Below are 17,313 nucleotides of genomic sequence, written 5' to 3'. Positions count from 1 at the left end.
ATAGCTTTCATCACTTATTTTTAGGGATGGGACGATTCCAATATTTTTTCCGATTCCAATACAATTACCGATTCCGTATTAAATTCCTGATTCAGATTCTTTATAAATATCTAAATATTTAACCAAAAAGTTGTTATTTTTCACGATTACCATAAAAAACACATGTAAAATATGCAGATGTTTTATCAAAAGTAAAGATATACTTGTGATAGATAATTTATTGATTTTAGTTTTACTAATCGTTTAAAATCAATAGATATTCATTATTTTAGTATTCAGGAGCAGAAGAATTCTCTTTAAAGAAAATCGAATAAAAAAAAGCCAATTAAAAGAATCGTTTCTGGCATTGAAAAATAGGCACACATTTTTCCGATTCTGATTCTCCAAAAAGTTCTTTTTTTATTCCTGTTTCCGATTAATCGTCCCAACACTACTTATTTTCCATTAGACATCTATCAGTCACTCCTGCAAACAATTAGACAAGTCTCACAGAAAAAAATTGGCATCTTCGTATTGTCTCGCTCTCCTACTCATAAAACCAGGTTCTCAGTACATCAACAAGAAAGTATTTACTTAATCATTGCATATCTCTTTGTTTATCCTGGAAATACATGTTCTTTACGAATTGTGTTGAAACAAATGAATGTAGTTTTCCTTTAATAATCTCATGAACATTTAATTACCATTTCACATTTTTTTTTCAACCACCAAATGGTGACAACTTGTTTAAAAAGAAACCTAACTAAACGATCGCTACAAATACGTAGAAATAGAACATCAAATATTCTAGGGCTTTTTACTGAAAAGAACTTTATTGATCCCCCCCCCCGACAAAGGAGGGATTGGACCTAGTAATTCACTCCCGTTCGACCGTCAATTGGTTCGCACTTTCCTCAATAACCATGCCTTGCATTTTTTTTTTTTTTTTTTTTTTTTTTTAACATTTTCACAAACATTAATCATGGTGAAAGTAAGTTTTTGCCAGAATGGATTTTCCGGGATAACTCTTGTTGCCCCGTTAGGGGGCATTATAGGGGTAAAATCGGCCCAAAATGTGTTTGTTTGCCTGTTTGCATTTTTCTAAATAATCATGCCTTGAATTTTTGGAAATTTTGCACAAACAGTCATGGTGAAAGTAAATTTTTTACTTGTGGAAAAGGGATCTTGCATGTTCAGCTTGTTTCTGTATAAATTCAGTAAAAACAAGAAATTCAATGTAGAACCGTTGCTAATTTTTTAGTAGTAAACGACCGCTTGCACACACATCAATATATCATATATATCAACACATATACATCACATACATCAACACATATATATCAACAGAAGTCATTTAAGTGTTTTATTTCACTTTTTTTATTTTCATCCAATAATCAAAAAAATGTCAGCGCTTTTACTTTGACAGCAGAATAAAAAAGCATTAACTTTTAAAAAAGGTGACTAATAGGAAACATTCATCATTGAACATAATTTAGTGCTTTTTTTTTTCATTTTTTAAATGATTATTCTTTTTTTTTTTTAATAGATTTTATACAACTGTACTAATAATTGCTGAGAAAAAGAGTTCCGTTTAAAAATGATAAAAGGGAAGTTTCTAATCAAATTGTCATATCAGGTTTGCTTAAAGGAAAAGCAAAAAAAATCTAGGGGGATAGGGGGAGTTCGGATGAATCACCTACACTTAAATCTTTGTTAGAAATTTTGGCAGAGATTCGGAATAGAGATTGCGTTTTGGTGAAAATTTGTTTAAACTGCAGATTCTTACTAATCCTCACGTTTAGAATAAACATTATCAAAAAGAAAAAAATTTAAACAAAAACGATTCAAGGATATTTAAAGGAGCGTGTGCTTTTTATTTTTTTCTCAATAAATTATGTTATTAAATGTATTAATTATTCTGTGTCAGTATTAAAAGGCATTGAAGAATGTTATCGCTGTTATTGAAATTTATTTTATTAATACTTCGTTTCTTATATATTTTGTTGTTGATGGCAACCATCCATCTAGGAAGATGATGGTGGAGTTACATAGCCTTGAAAGGGTGATATGGGAGAATAGCTGTTGCCCATGCAGCAGTCCTCCCGTCTCCAAAACCAGAGGATCCAAGGGAAAGATAGAATCAATACAGTTTGGCTCTAACTGGACCACAGGAATTGCCAGTGATGACAATATATAGTCACGTCGCCTTAGGGACTGTCTCTAGATTTTCCGCTGGGATTTACACCCTTAGCCTTTTCCCTGATGGGGTAATCCTGCAAGGCAGCGGAGGTTTTGAATCAGAGTTGCCTTTTCCTAGGTGAGTTACCATCCAAAGTTGACGAACCCCACCTCCCCAAAATGCCAGTGGACCAATTTCGCCCTTTCTCCCAGTTATTATAGTATAAATAGTTTTGCCAGAAGGCCAGGAGCTGGACATGGTTATCAGAGGCTATTTGAGATGCATGTCATGAGGGCATTTTTTAGGGAAAGGAGGAGGGAGCTTATCCCCACGACCACCCTCGGTTGTAACAACCTTTGAAGCCTTTCTTTTATATAACACAAAATTATCTTGTGAGATTTTTAAAACTTTAATGCGAAATTTGATTATTTTGGTTAAAAAAATGTTATACTTCGAGTTCTTTATATTTGAAAATATTTATGTACAGTATTTAGTTTGGTTGTTTTGTAAAGGAAAATTTTTGTTTTTTTTTCTTCGCAAAATAGGATTTTTGCTAAAGGAAAGGGAAAACAATAGTTTGGTGCATTTCTGGTATCTTCAGACAGTCTGATCAGCACAATGTTGCATTATGTGATCTACCAAATAGTTCCTTATCCAATATGCGATCTAGTTTACATTTTAATATGGTTCGGGTTCACTTTTAAACTACTTAATATTTTGGTACTTGTACAGTTTAATCAAGACATTAAAAAATGAAAATATCGAAAAAAAAAAAGATTATATTGTACATATGTTTTGGACTGAAGATCTCCAAAAAAAAATATTTCACTTAATTTGATCAAGTAGTTTTTTTGTTTTTTTTACAGCGGAAAAACATGTTTTTATGACAGCATATTGAAGTCAGCCATCTTTGAATTTTTTGAACACGTCATGAGGAGATAACTCCGTTTAAAGCGCCGACACTCCCTCTCCTCATCTTTAATATTAGCTTTTCTCCCTAAAAACCAAACCTTTTGCTCAGTACCATAAATTGTTTTTTTGCTGTTGACTGTTCTATCTTGGTTTTCTTTTGCATTCTTCATTGCATGCAGATTAAGCAATTGTAGCCTCTTTGTGAGTTGCAGCATGCCAGGAACATCTGTCTTGAGTTAGTTTTTCCCAGGAGTTAAAATACAAACTGAACCGTTTGAGGGAGACGTGATATGACAGAGGTTGTGGGTCAACTATGTAGCCATACTTAGTTAAGATGAAATATGTGCATGTGGATATTTAAAATATTTATCAAAAATACTTATAAAAAATAGGTAAGTTTATGTTTATATATTTGTTTGTGCACAATTCATTCTGAAACTAATTAACTGATCATTATGAATTCTGGAAGACAGCCATTTAGTGTAAAATCTCCAAATTTGAACTATATTTATGCAAAGTGGTAAAAGCCCTTCATGAATATTCAAATATTTCAAACTTCAAACTTGTAAATTCTAACAATATTCCCCAAATGTCAGTTCTTTTTGGGGTGTTTTAGTTGGTTTTTAGAGAGCATAATATGAGCGCAACCTCCAATTTGGAAATCCAAATATATCAGAGTGGCACTGAATTTGATCCAGAGTCATTTCACACCAATTAAGCAAGATTCTCTGAAGGTCTTCATAAAGTTTAGACAGTTTCTAGAATTAAAATCATGGAATGGATTTTGATCAAAATTAGAATAAGGATTCTAGATATAAAATTTATATTATACTAATTGGCTACCCAGCATTGCCCAGTCGTACAATATACTTAAATACGATATTGTAATTTATGCAGATTGCATATGTATTATTATAGAATCAATCCTCTATTGATTATTATATATTATGAGGAATAATTTGCTCGGTGGACTAATTTGTAAAAAAAATATTAGAAAATAATAATTATAATGTTGTTCATCAAATTCTGTCTGTGTTTGCTTACAATATCACGTCACCTGATATTTGGGCTTGGCAATCTTAAATACAGACTTTCTTCTCTTATAGATAAAGATTTTTAAGGGAAATATTTTACATTACACCGGCAAGGGAAATAATAAAATAAAAGAAAGAGTGTTTAAGATCGGATATTTTTTTTTTTTTTTTCGATAGACTTTTCGGATGAATTTCTGTACAAAGCACATCTATGAACACTGCTAGACATAAATTACCTTTGTGTGACATTTGCTAAAGATAGGCTAAGCCGTTTCGAAACCTATGAGGAAGGAACTCTCACACGCACAAAGTAGTAGAGATATACTAGTAAAACTATGCGACCGATGAGTACAATAGTTTTTCTAGTAGAAACAATAAATAAATGCTAGCTTTTTTTTTTTGTTTTTATACAGATTCACCTTGGCAATCAATCCAACAGATCATTAGTTGCTGTGGCATATTTAGGCCCTTTTCTGTCAAAGTAAGGTATGGTCCCACTCAGTTTTAAAGGTGCACTCTCCCAAGCATTAATTTCTACATGGTTGGTTGGTTGGTTGGTTGTTTTACGGCATATCAACCCTTTTCAGGTTATTTAATGCTGAATTCAGTGATTGTGAAGAAAATTTTTAATAGAAAATATTTTTTTTTCAAGTCGGTTTCTATTCAACCCATAGTTGGGACTCTAACAGGTACTACCACTCTGGGTCAGAGTGGACCTGGGAGTAATAGCAATGAAGGGGTGGCTCCACAATCCCTAAAGTCAGCAAGCTGGGGCCTCACCATCGGATATAGTTTAAGGTCATCTCCAGGACCTCTCCATTGGAAGAAGGATTAATTTATGACTAATGACCTGAGGCTTCCTACTGAGGAATGTTGACAGATTTGTTCATGATTATTTTGAGAAAATTTTAGGGCTACCTCAACGGCATTTTTTTTTTTTTTTTTTTTTTTCCTCGCCAATTGCTGATCCTGTACCATATTTTCCTGTGGTAGAAGAACTAAATAGCAGCATTTTTCATACCATCTGGGGATCATTCTGACTAACTAGGGACTGCTTATTTTGGCAACTCCTTTGTTGAAAGAAGGTATGGTTTGGTACAGGTTTAAGAGATCATCCTTCAAGGCAATACCTCCTGCTTGAGCAGGGAAGGTTAGTTCATTGCTGATCACTCGAGTTACTCCTAACCAGGAATGTTGATAGGTTTATTTATGGTTGTTTTTGCACAGAGTGCCCCTCACAGCTTTGTACCGCATTTTGTTGCACTGGGAAGCAAAAAAATACAAGCTATTCTGTTGTTTGTTTTTATTTAATAGAAGTCGCTCCAGACAAGGAGTCAAACCACTTATTTTTTTAATAAGTTAAGAAAAAAAGTAGGAAACTGTATTATAATGAGGTATCAAAACAGCAGATTGATGAAGATCAGTAGACCAACAAGTCAAACGAGCTGGAACAAAGGAAGCAGGGAATAAATAAGAAAATTCTAGAGAATACATGCCATGATGGTATTTATAGAAAAGACTGAGACTAGCAACATCACGTCTGTGGGAGAGATGTTGCAAAGAATAAATGGTGAGGCCCAATCAAATTTGCACAAAAAATAAATTTTTTTTAATTTTTTCACCAAGAAAAATAAAATCACAATGAAATAGGAAATTAATTTTTAAAATTATCCTATAAGTTTGAAATGCGTTTTAAAAAATGTTTTACTCTTTATCTTTATGCTTTTAACGGAAAAATAAAAAAATTTTTTTTTTCATTACCCACTATTATTTTATGAATTTTCAGAAGTACTAGTATATCTCAATTCTTTTCAGTAAACCTCCTTCCCATACTCTAAACAAAATGAAATAAAAATAAATACACTGTAAAACAACAAACAAACAAAAAACATACAAGACCACCATTCGCCCATACATGGAGTATTGTTGCCACATCTGGGCTGTGCATCTACTACTAGTCTCTCCTTCTTAGATAGGGTCCAAAAAAGAGTTGCTAATCTAATCGGTCCCACTTTATCAACTAAGCTTCAGCCCCTGTCCCATCGCCACAACATTGCATCACTGTGCCTGTTTTACAAATATTTTAATGGAATGTGTTCTCATGAACTCGTTTCACTTATACCCCCCCAACGTACATATTACCGACAAACCAGCTTAGCAATACGATCTCACCCCTTCACTGCTGATGTCCCTAAATGCCAGAAACCTTTCTATTCTAATAGTTTCTTCCCTCAAACAGCTAGACTTTGGAATTCCCTTCCTGCTACCTGCTTCCCTGGCTGTACTGATATAGTTTAAATGTAACATAAGCAAATAACTTGTTAATCTTTCCTAGACATGGCCTCAAATAGTAGCCTCTTACGTCCAAGTGGTGATGTGCTTTATAAGGAGTGAACATAACAAAAAAAAAAAAAATAAAACATGCCCTTTATTAACACTAATCTCAAATCAGAGGTAGCAATACGAATAAAATAAAAAGTGAAGTGGCATTAAGAGAAGAAAAAATATTAAAACTTACAAGTAGTTCTGAAAAGAAAAAAAAAAATGAACAAAAAAAGGTGGTCATTTTTAAACTCCAAAAATGGTTATTCGTTCCGTCTTGCATTATATCATTGGTTAATAATGCTTATTGATCAAAGTGAGGGTGACCACTTCACGTCATATTTAAAATATTTTTGCCAGGTATTTCCAGGGTAATGACGTGTAATCACATGATACAAATAAGATCCGATTCCCCCTCCCCTCCCCCATTGACATTGTGCGGCAAAGGGTAAAATGTAACCACACTTGTGGTCAAAAGAAGTAAGGGGAGTGTAATATTGTCGCATTCACATGCAATGCAAAAAAAATCAAGAGGCAATTTTTAATAATATGATTAACGTGTCAAATGTGATTGTTACGGATTCATTGATTGGTTGTTAATTAATACTGATTATCAAATAACGTAGAGAGTTCAGCTTCCCACTCTGCAGCAAGATTAGACATGAGATCAGCTTAACATGGAAAAAGGGCCAACCATTGTAAATATTTAGGGGGCCGTAGGTCAGCTGCCTCTAAGAGGGCACCTTGGAAGAGTGCAAAAATAGTCGAGAACTGATCTGTTGGTATTCCCTGATAAGGATGCTTAGGCAACGGTAATAAATCAATCCCCTCTCGAAGGAAAAGGTAATGCCTGGAAAAATGGCCTCCCATCTATACTTCATCCCAACAAAGAAGGGTCGGGTTCCTAGCGAAATAAACATGTTAATTGTAAAGTGCCGATTTTTCTCACTCCAGCTGGTATTAAGGGGTTTTGTCTATTTGTAATTTAGCTTTAAAAATTGATATTATAGTTCTGTCAGTTTGTCTGTACCATATTTTCTCAGAAACTACTAGACCGATCTGGCTGAAATTTTGCATAGATCTTTGTTATGATAAGGTGCAACGAACTAAGTATTATGGTATTCATTCAATGCACAGTTAGAGATGTGGCACAATGGAAAGGGAGTTGGGGGCTCTACATTAATAAACCTTATGCCTAACTTGGTCTGTGCTTATGAGGTGCAGATGTGTTAAGCAGGTGTTTGTGATTTTGAAAATGTTCTGCTATGACTCAAGCCAAGAACGGCAGTTCGTTTATAATATTGATCCAAGGCAAAACGATATAAGACCTTAGAATTTGAAAGGACAAACCCGAAAGAACTCCGGAGTACAAAAACAAAATGTTTAAACGTTATGTATGAATGCCCCTCCTCTCTCTTTTTCACTTCTCTCTCTTTCAATGAAAAAAAGAGAATTAAATATAATTCTATTGTTTTAAACAGTTGATGCTTGCATTCTGGAGTCGGAAGACATGACATAGCATGCTTCTGGTTTCAACTGGTCTTTATAAAAATATGCTCCTCATTGTTAAATTTTAAATAAATTATATTTTTATAAAAATGCATTTGTTCGCTATTTTTGTATAAGCGTTAAATTTCAGCATGCCATTAATACCGACGATGGAAAAATGCCTGTAATGATGCAATGAAGACAAGAAGCGACCCATCCCAGGCAGTTATAGCCAACGACATATCAACCCATTGTGTTGCTGTTTCCATGTGTCTAACACCCGAGGAGCTGGTTGCGTTTCCAGGACGTTCCTCAACCAAGTAACACTCCCCGGGAAACGATAGTACCATAGAGATTAATAGGGATTAGTCATTATGCTTTAGCAATAACACCTTACATGCAGAACACACAAGACTAAATTTACATGGTAATAAAAAAAAAACAAAAAAAAAACAAGTGTTTAAGACCAAAAATGGCCGCTCGATACTATATAGTGTATCTAAAACAACAAGAAGCAGGCTTAATGCCTGGTTTAAAAAGCCGTAATAAATCCCATTAGAATTTGTGGGGTAAGGAAAATAACTCTGCCCCAATACATTGCATCCCTTCAATCTTGTTTGGGATCACAGATGTACTTGTTCAATTTTATAGATGGTCTACGAATACATCCTGATCTGCAAATGGAAGGTGTTGTAGGTTTTTCCACCATTGCCGGGGTCTCTGCATTTTCATCCATATGTCTGCCTTCAAATACTAAACTTTCTTCAGGAATTTTCATATATAATGAAATTCTCAAGATTATCTGCAGTGTTATCTGACTATATCTCCGGTGTCACTTCCTTTGCTGCCGTTGATGGGAGTTTCATAAGCTGGTCTGCATGTCCCCTTCCAATAGCCTCCACTTCAAAATTCATTATTCCAATCATCAGGAGTCGCATCTTCTGCTTGGTGATCCCAACTGTCTGGTAATAGCACTTTCAATCCATTGTTGACCAGATCCACAATTACATAAGAGTACATAATCTGCTACTTTGAAAACATGAAGTGGTACGATTACTTTGCTCACCTTATCCATTTTGTTTCTCATGTCCACAGCCTTGTGGCCTATTTCCATCCTCTTAAGTGCTTCCTTGAATGTGCATACTGTGGTCTGCCTGTCCATTTGAGGATAGTAAGGAGTTGCGAAAATGTGCCAACTTTCATTGACATTCATGAATGCTTTGAATTCTTGACTTGTAAAGCAGGAACCATTATTAATCACCACCAATATCGATAGTCCGTGTGTTGCAAAGATTCTTCTCATTTTCTCAATAGTGGCCGCAGCATATGTTTACATTATGCATACCTCAATTCACTATGTGTCCCAAAAATGGACCTACAAAATCTATGTGGATTCTTTCCCATGGTGAACTTGGATACTCCTAACGATGACTGGGAGCCTTGCTGAGGTTACTTTGATTAAGCATGCAGGTTCTGCAAGCTTTACTAGTCTTCTTGATATCAGCTAAATTTGGGCACCACACATAGCTGCAAGCAAGGACCTACATTCATACAATTTTTTTTTTTTTTTTTTTTTTTTTTTTTTACATGGAAGTCACCACTTATCAAGGCCCGGAAGCCTCTTGGGGATAAGAGTTATTGCGTGTACAGTAATCAATGGGATAGTATTGTAGTAATCGTTAGTATTGGAGGTTTTATAAAGTGTCTTAAGGGGGTGGTTCATCAAGAATTTGTTTATGTTGTACTTGAAGACATCCAAATTGGAGTCAGGTGAGAAACAGGCAGACGGAAGAGAGTTCCACTGGCGTGCACTTCTAAGAAAGAAGCTTTGTTCATGAAATCTACGTTTTGGTTTTGGCACAGTTAAAGAGTGGGGAAAACTTTTGGCAGTGGTTTCAGCTAGACGGGTGTTTATCGTGAAAGATTGACGAGTGAGACCAGGGATTGGAGCTCAGACGAGCACTTGCCATGGAAGTAAACGATAGTCGCATCTTCCACTTGGTGATGGCTGATGCAGTTGCTGCAATACTTGCACTCTAAGGTTAGGCGGAATCACAACCCTGCTTCTTCATAATACGATGCCTTCTTCACGTCAACTCCGTTCACTTCACTAAGGCTTCATGATTACATGTGTGATGTAGTTGTTCCAGCCACTTATGATGTGCTCATGCACCTGACTTAAAGTAGGGTCTCTTCTTGATTCTGTTCTTACGACTACCACCACGGTTACAGAATAGAAAAGATGAAGAGTGGTACTAGAACAGATACTTCTTTGTTCCCAACTGAAAGGAAATGCAATTTTTTTTTTTTTTTTTTTTTTTTTTACAAAGAATCATCACTTATCAAGGCCCGGAGGCCACTCGAAGATGAGGGTTAATGAGTGTACAGTGGTCATGGGGAGCATCTCAGTCATCATTAGTAGTGGGAATTTGGTAAATTGGATTACTTAAAGGAGATGGCTCATCAAGAATTTGTTCACATTGGACTTGAAGACAACTATATTGCAGTCAGAAAGCAGGAAAGCGGAACAGAGTTCCACAGGCCTGCAGGAAAGCTTTGTTCATGGAATCTACATTTAGTTTTAGGCACAGATAAAGAGTGGGGAAAATTATTGATAGTGGTTTCAGCTAGATGAGTGTTTTCCGTGAAAGTCAGGCCATGGGGTACCATAGATTGGAGCTCAGACAAGCAATTGCCATGAAAATGATAAAGCAGAGACAGGCTTGCTTTTTTCTAGGCTATTAGCTGATCATATAATTGCATTGCAATTCTTAAAAAGACATTAAAAAAGAATTAATTTTTATAATGATGTTAAAAAAAATAAAGAGTTCTTGCTATTGTAGTGATATTTGAAAAAATGAAATATTAAATTTTAAGTGAAGCAAATGGTATCTACTGAACTGTCATATCGCAGTAATGAAAATATCCCAAAATTATAAAAAAACGATAAGATATAAGATAGAAAATTAATTGTTAATGAAAACAGTTTCCGAAAAATTTTCATAGCATCAAGTCAGGGGAAGTAACTTGGTCCATCTTGTTACAATAATGATGGATCTCACGCAATCACCTATTTGTACAATGTGTTTTATATAATAATGTAGAAACATCTAACTTAGTGTGACACCACAATTATGTAGATAACATTGCTTTTTTTTTTTTTTTTATCGGCTGTCGGATTTCGCGAACAAACAAGAACCAAATAAACTTTGAAAAAAGAAAAGAAATATTGGACACTTGTTAAATGAATATAAGCACTTATGCAGAACATGGACCGTGATTTATATATCTACTAGCCTGGGTGCTCGGCGTTGCCCGGGTATTTGGAGGTATGTGTTGAGCAACAAAAAAAAAGTGGTAGTAGGCAGGCAGACTCAGACCCATATCGTGAAGGAGGCAAAGGACGTGGAAAAAAAAAAAAAAAAACCCTGACGTCTTTGCGATTGCGCCCATCTCCAAACCGGAAGTGACGTAGGTTTAAATTAACGCTAGTCAACCGAAAAGAGGCGATAATTTTTGAAAATATCAGTGAAACTGCGACCCATCCCTGTAGACAAGTACTCAGTGAAGGAATTAATGTTTTTATCTGTCATCGGAAGGGTCGAGCTTCAAAACGATACCGATCTCGTGAAAATCCATTGCCTATGTCAAAAGTTTTAGGCAGACATACATACATACATTTAAACAGACAGGTGAGATTTATATTAAACTAGCGAGGGGTACCCGGTGTTGCCCGGGTGTTTGGAGGTGTGTACGGAAACTCGGGGGGGGGGGTTAAAAAAAATGAGTTAATGAGGTCAAGTTTGACTGTGGGATAGTATTTCCCCAAGATGTTATAGGACAATGACTAACCCACATGTGGCGAGCGACAAATGTTGAATATTTATCTTCCCGAAATCGAGCAAATTAAATAGACAGGCGAGCTTCGTTGTTAGTTGTTAACTGTGAGATATTACGATTTATATGTGATATAAAAAGTTTTAAAAAGTTGTGAAGTGAGCGACCGCTTCTCTAAAAAAAAAAAAAAGCCTTTTGTAGACATACAGAAAAAGCGGACAAACATATATACATTTTCACTTATATATATATATAGATAGATAGATAGATAGATTAAAGAAGATGTGTGTGTGTGTGTGTGTGTGTGTGTCATTCTCGGTTATCTTCAAGTTTTGTCCCCAGATATTTACAAAGGTTTTACACAGACCTGTCATCTACAAAATGAAACGAGTTATTTATTCATTTTTTTTTTTTTTTTTTTTTTTTTTGTGCTTACGCACTTATGTTACCATGCTATTTTTTTAATGATATTTTCAAGTTAAATTCAAATTTGACAATATCTTTTTATGGTAAATTTTTGTTTACTTTTCACATAACGATCACCTTTAAAATGACACAGGTTTTCTTGTATGCTGAAAACGAATACCACGTTTTAATTTGTCGCAAACAAGAAGTTTTCTGGATATTAAGCAATATAATTCCTTATATTATCACTGGTGGCTATTGTTGTACGCGTAAGCGCGCGTGTCAAAAATATGGCTTGCACGTACAATGGTCACCAGTACTAACATAAAGAATTACATTGTTTAATATCCGGAAAACTAATTGTTTATGGCAAATTTCGTTTTCAGCATACCCGAAAATCGGTAAGCGTATTTAATAACTGATCCTAATTGGGTAGCTAGATTATGATAAATATTTGAAGCTAAATCTTTAAGAAAAAAGCCCAAAAAGGCCAAATTGATAAGTGTAGCAAGCATTAGCAATTTTTTTTTTTTCACAAACAAAAAAGCCAAATTGAAAAAACAAAGCGTGTGTGCGTAAATATATAAACATTTATACATTTTGATGTCATTGTTATTTGTTATGTGCTTGTGTAGATTGGGGAGTTTTTAACCGACGCATTTTGTATATATTTATATATTGAAGAGTTTAGCTCCCAAATATTTGCGTCTTTTATACTACGACTTTTTCCGAAAAAAAAAAAAAAAAAAACTACGTAAGTTTATTTATCAATTTGATCTACTTTTGGCCATTAGTCCGGCAACCCGATTAGGGTCAGCTATTGGACAGTTTTACCCTGGAGCCTATACAAGTCGTCATTTTAAAGGTGATTGTTACGGTGGAAAAAGCAAATATCGGGAGACGGAACTTGAAGATGACCGGATTTTCGAATTAAATTCCATTTTTTTTTTTTTTAATTTGTTTATTAAATTATCAGGTGTACAGAGTAGTTAAAATAAAAGCCTGCAATACCCATGTAAAGAATAGGTTTATTTCTAAATGATATTATTTCAGCACGGTCCGCATTTCTGCAAAGATGCTGAAAAATGATAATTCATGAGCAATGACAGCAAAATTACGCGCGTTTAAAAATTATACAATTATCCAAGCAAAATTATCGCATTTTTTTTTTTTTTTCAGAAATGAATCATGATCAGTGCATAATCACGTGGTTTTGAAAATGCCGACAATTATTTTTTTTAAATGCTGAAATAAATGGATTTTTATTTGTCTTAGGCAGAAACAAAATTCCAGATTATATATATATATATATATACATATATATATATATATATATATATATATATATACACACACACACACGTGTGTGTGTGGGGGGGGGGTTCGGTTTGTTTTATGTAATATCCTCATAATATTTTGCGATTTGGGAACCCTTCTTTTGTCAAACTTGGGAGCCTACACGTAATTCCAAACGAAACCTTTTATTTAATCCACAAGTAGATTATTCTTGTTTCGTCAGCCATGATCGAATAGAAATGTTAATTTATGCTGTTTTTAGTAAGGAAGGCACTGAACATTTATACTCAAGAAGATTGTCACTTAGAATTGATTGTTGGCCAACGCAATTAAGCATTACGCCATGGGTCCATGTGTTGTGTAGTGTGTACAATTAATGTATGGATTTGGGGAGACTTAAATCTAATGTTATCAAGACATGTAGTATTATTACTGCGATTTAAAATCGACTTTTCTTTTTCATGTAAGTTCCCGAGTTCGGCTAGAAGGTCTAAAAATTCGAAAAGATGCAGTGCAGACTGCAGTGCAGCTGCAGCACTCGGAGACGGTCGGAGATTACATCGGCCGAAATGTCACGAATGTTAGAACCAAGGGGGTTGAATTTTGCTGCTTGTTGAGTTATTTCCATGGGCAAAGTTTCTTTGTAGTAGTGTTGTTTCTTTGTAGTAGTGTAGTAGTGTTGTATATAGTTTGTAGTTGTAGTAGTTTGAATAATTCAAATAATGCAAACTAGTAATCTTCATCTAAAAAAATAATAATATTCTGAAAAGTGAATTCCTTTGTGTATATAGCTGTAAAAAGAGGACATGTGCACTGCATGATGTGCACAATGCGAACCGTGTTGAAATAACAACGTTAAAGCCATTCTTAACATGGGGAGGGTGTTTTGTAACTATTTTGTACTTTCACTTAATTTAATAAACAAAAATTCGAGTATCGTAAAAGTTGAATTTAACTTAAAAAGAATTTTTTTTTAAATAGCGCGATAATATAAGCATCGGGGTTTAAATTAAGTTCTTTCATTTAACAAAGAAATCACGTCAATTTATAATTTAACTTGAAAGGCTGAGATTATAATATATATATATATATATATATATATATATATATATAGCATCATGGCCCGTAAATTGCACAGCGAGCATCATCAAACCTAAACGAAAAAATAAAATAATAATTGTATTGCAAATAAGAAAATGCACATTACAAACCTGTCCCAATAATATTTTTTCGTCTAATTTGTGAAAATAAAATAAAAAAAAATAAAATATTGTTATATAAAATACGGCCGAAAAAAAAAATCCTCGAATTCGGAGATGTCAATTTTGACAAATAACGCGTTTTTTTTTTTTTTTTAGTCTTATTGACAAGTAGTTGTTGGGTTTTCTAAAATAAAAGAATGACATGCAATTTAAAAAATAATTATTAATCCGGTTTTGAATACAAAATGAACACGAGTTCATATTTATTTAAACCGGCTTTTAAAAATACATTATTTAATCAATAAACCAAAAAAAAATTAAACACTACTCACGGTAGATATAAGCTGTAGTTGACTCGCTAAACAATTCCTCTTACATCTTTCTTTGCATTTAGAGAGAGAAAGACAAAGACAGACAGGGAGGGTACAAGGTGTTTGCAGTGGGAGTAGTGAGCGTAGAGTTAACCATTGGAGTAGTAAATCCAAACAGAAATCGGGCGTATAGTCTCTCTTCCTTGTTTACCGGAATTCCCCGGTAAAGAAATACCCTAATCATACTATTTACCCGGTCAGAAAGTTTACCTTGTATCAGCATACAAATGTTATTCGCCCGGTGACAATGTGTATCTATCTTAATTGATTGCAGTAGCTCAATTCTACGGGTGGCCATTTATGTTATAATCTTTATTTATTTTTTTTAAACGCATCAATAAGGCCCAGAGGTCATTCGAGGATAAGGGTTACTATGTGAAAACGTAGACGATGATTCAACAAAGGGATTAGTAACAATAGTTTCTCTACCAGTTACAACCAATTATTTAAAAGAAAACTCAGCAAGAATCCGTTAATAGACTTGAGAACTGCGACGTGATAGTCAACCGTGAAGTAGCCATGTGGTACTGTGTTCCACAGACTGGCAGTTCCAGGAAAGAAACTTTGCCCATGGAAATTCCGCTTAGATCGAGGTACACAGATGACGGACTTGAAGGAGAATCATACCCCCTATATATTAATATCCAATCAATGATAATTCACTGAAAAAATTGCAAAAAATCGAAATCCGTTCTTAACGGGGGTGGGGTATTTCGAAAGCCTTTCTTGGGGAAGGGTGATTCTCGTTCAGGTCTGCCGAGATATTTATTGACAGTGGTTGAAGTTAGAAGAGTTTTTGGTGTTTATTTAAATTAGTCCTTAGCGGCAATTAAAATTAAAGAAAATACATAAAAGTCTGTTTGATGTACGTACCAGTCACGGAACGAAAATGAAATATTCCAAAAATCACGTAATTTGATCAAGTAGTTTTGTTTTGTTTGTTTTTTTATTCAAGAAAATCAAATTTTATAACTAAGCGAGTTGTAGTGTTTTCGTCCGCCATGATTAAATCCGATGAAAGAAAAAAAAGGGAGAAATCTTAAATCGAAGATGATAGGTAAAAACCCAGCCTTATATTCAATACAGTTTAGTAATAAAATCGCTAAAAATCGTAAATTTTGATCTTCTTAGTTTTAAATAAAACTACTTGATTGATTTATGTCTTTTTTGGAATATGACATCTTTGTTCTGTAACTAGTGCGTACATCGTACAGACTTATGTATTTTCTTTACTTTTAATTGCCGTCATAAGTGCCAACCTGAATAAGCACTAGAGTTTTTGCTCTGAATGTTTTACAGGGTAGAGGATCATAGAATGAAGCTCAGTCGAGCACCTGCCATGAAAGTAATGATAGAGTAGAGAAAGATTAGCAATGTCCCTTCTGTGCGAGAGAGGTTCTAGGATGGAGAAGAGGAGATCGCCCACAAGATTTCAAAGTTAGTTTTGTACTTTGTCAAGGCAGGAAAAGATGATCTGTGTAGCACTTCTGCAAATGTGGCAACAGTATTCCATGGTTCTCAGGAAAACAGTCCATATGTGAAAAGAGGTAGTGCATCTTGACGCTCATATTGCAGCTTAGGTTTCTGAAAGCAGTCATCATGTGGTTGACAAGTTCTGCAGAGTTTCTGGCCTTTATGATGATGATGATATCTTGCTTGTTACCGTGCACACTTCATCTGTACACAAATGATTTAAATAACGGAAAAAGGTTTGAATAATAATTTTTCTTTTTAACGATTTTCACTCCAAACAAGGCACACTGCCACTTAGATGTAAGGGGCTACTATTAAAGACCATAGCTACAGGGACACTATGTAGGGAGTTGAGCAGCGAGTTGTCAGTTAACATGCATGTAGTAATGGGTGACCAAAAAAAAACAGGCCCAAACTCCAATTAGGCCCTGTTTCTTAGTGTTTTGTCCGAATGAAATGAAACTCTGTTCATAACTAGTTTATTAGATTCAAAACATCACATCAAAATACTAGGGTTTTTGGCCTTTTTTTTTTCTCCGTTCTACAGCATATGTTCTAGATGGCCTCCATTTAGCTTTTGTTTTTGTTTTTTTTTGGGGGGGGGGTCACCCTGTATTGTTGCCACATCTGGGCTGGTACATTTACCATTTGTTTCTCGCTCTTAGACAAGGTTCAAAAAGGAGTTTCCAACCTAAAATGGTCCCGCACTATCAACCAAACCTCAACCCCTGTCCCATCATCAAAATTTTGGATCCCTGTGTCGTTTTACAAGTATTTTAATGAAATATGCTCTGATGAACTTGAAGCACTTGTAT

General features: G+C 34.7%; 1 protein-coding gene across 2 annotated transcripts in view; it reads right to left on the bottom strand.

Moving 5' to 3' along the window:
• LOC145299277 (kelch-like protein 38) overlaps positions 1 to 15,119 on the bottom strand; it is an 89,819-nt gene extending 74,700 nt beyond the window's left edge. Inside the window, exon 1 of one of the 2 annotated variants that reach the window (XM_080144389.1) lies at positions 14,987 to 15,119. The gene's annotated coding sequence lies outside the window, so the exon portion shown is untranslated. The remainder of the gene's footprint in view (positions 1 to 14,986) is intronic. The other variant, XM_080144390.1, reaches the window with a different exon arrangement.
• Between the last annotated feature and the right edge of the window lie 2,194 nt (positions 15,120 to 17,313).

The sequence above is a fragment of the Euprymna scolopes genome, chromosome 2, assembly GCF_053919585.1.
Source record: "Euprymna scolopes isolate OS-2025 chromosome 2, ASM5391958v1, whole genome shotgun sequence".
NCBI lineage: Eukaryota > Metazoa > Mollusca > Cephalopoda > Sepiida > Sepiolidae > Euprymna > Euprymna scolopes.
The sequence above is the reverse complement of the archived record's forward strand: the minus strand, read 5'-3'. Positions and strand labels throughout refer to the sequence as shown.